Here is a 1,649-nt window from a genome sequence, read left to right as displayed (position 1 = left end):
TGTGTGTGTGTGTGTGTGTGTGTGTGTGTGTGCTAGTGAGTGGCATGTTTGAGGCATCTTGGCTGTGTGGTGTTGTAGCACAGCGGGATACCAAATGCTGCCACCACATCCCTCCTTCTCATTTTTTTAGTTGCTCTCTTTTCTCTCCATCTCAGCTTCTGAAGAACAGGAAGCCTTTTGCCCATCGGCGTCCCCCCAAAAAATAATGAGGCCCCATCGAAGAGAGAGAGGAAGCTTCAGAAATGGAAGAGTGAGACAAGAAAAAAAGAAAGTGACAGATTTTTGTTCCAGTTGTTGTTGGAGGTCATCATACTCAACCCTTGCAAGCAAGAAGGCAGGAGTCTCAGATTATCTTTTTTACTGGATGACATAAGACAGAGGTAGATGACAATGATTTTGCTGTGTGTTTGTGCATTTATATGGCTGCTTCTACAGTTGTGTGGATGGCTGGACGGATGGAAAGATGGATGGACGGTCGGTCGGGTGGGCAGGCAGGCGGTAGGATGGATGGATGGATGGATGGATGGATAGTAGTTTGGATGGATAGACGGAAAGTTGGTTGGTTGGTTGGGCAGACGGACAGATGAATGGTTGTTTGGACAAATGGACAAATGTATGAATGGTTGGTTGGTTGGTTGGTTGGTTGGTTGGTTGGTTGGTTGGTTGGTTGGTTGGTTGGTTGGTTGGTTGGTTGGTTGGATAGACGGACAGACAAATGGTTAGTTGGTTGGAAAAATAGACACATGTATGAATGGTTGTTTGGTTGGTTGTTTGGTTGGTTGGTTGGTTGGTTGGTTGCTTGGTTGAACGGACAGACAAAAAGCGGTTGGTTGGTTGGTTGGTTGGTTGGTTGGTTGGTTGGTTGGTTGGTTGGATGGATAGACTGACGGAAAAATGGTTAGATGGTTGGAAAAATGGACAAATGTATGAATGGTTGGTTGGTTGGTTGGTTGGTTGGTTGGTTGGTTGGTCGAACGGACAGACAAAAAGCGGTTGGTTGGATGTATGGATGGATGGATGGATGGATGGATGGATGGCTGAATATTAGGTTGAATGAATAGTAGGTTGGATGGATAGATGGAAAGTTGGTTGGTTGGTTGGTTGGTTGGATAGACGGACAGACGAATGGTTAGTTGGTTGGACAAATGGACAAATGTATGAATGGATGGTCAGTTGGTTGGTTGGTTGGTTGGTTGGTGGGTTGAACGGACAGACAAAAAGCGGTTGGTTGGTTGGTTGGTTGGTTGGATAGACGGACGGAAAAATGATTAGTTGGTTGGAAAAATGGATAAATGTTTGAATGGTTGGTTGGTTGGTTGGTCGAACGGACAGACAAAAAGCGGTTGGTTGGATGTATGTATGTATGTATGTGTAAGAAAATACGTGTTTTAATATGGTATGTCCGAATAAACAGGATTCAGCTGGATTTCTTGTTAAAAACTTTATTTCAGTCCTCTGACTCCAATCAGCTTCATTCAGCTCTCAGCAGCACAGGCCTTAGCTACAACCTTGGGCCAAACCAAAACAAACACGGGAGCTCTGCTCTGAGCAGACACTCTGCAAAACACTGACAACTTCTCTGTCCATTTATTTTTATTCCTCATCCAAAGGTTCTGTAGCTTTGTGCGATAATCTTAACGCTCCTGTTC

At 44.6% G+C, this 1,649-nt stretch overlaps 1 protein-coding gene across 2 annotated transcripts in view; it reads right to left on the bottom strand.

The window, feature by feature from the left end:
* The window catches only part of nlgn2a (neuroligin 2a), a 348,430-nt gene that overhangs the window by 243,812 nt on the left and 102,969 nt on the right, over positions 1–1,649 (bottom strand). The gene's annotated exons all lie outside the window — the stretch shown is intronic.

Source organism: Austrofundulus limnaeus, unplaced genomic scaffold (genome assembly GCF_001266775.1).
Source record: "Austrofundulus limnaeus strain Quisiro unplaced genomic scaffold, Austrofundulus_limnaeus-1.0 Scaffold283, whole genome shotgun sequence".
In the NCBI taxonomy this organism is placed as follows: Eukaryota; Metazoa; Chordata; class Actinopteri; order Cyprinodontiformes; family Rivulidae; genus Austrofundulus; species Austrofundulus limnaeus.
The sequence above is the reverse complement of the archived record's forward strand: the minus strand, read 5'-3'. Positions and strand labels throughout refer to the sequence as shown.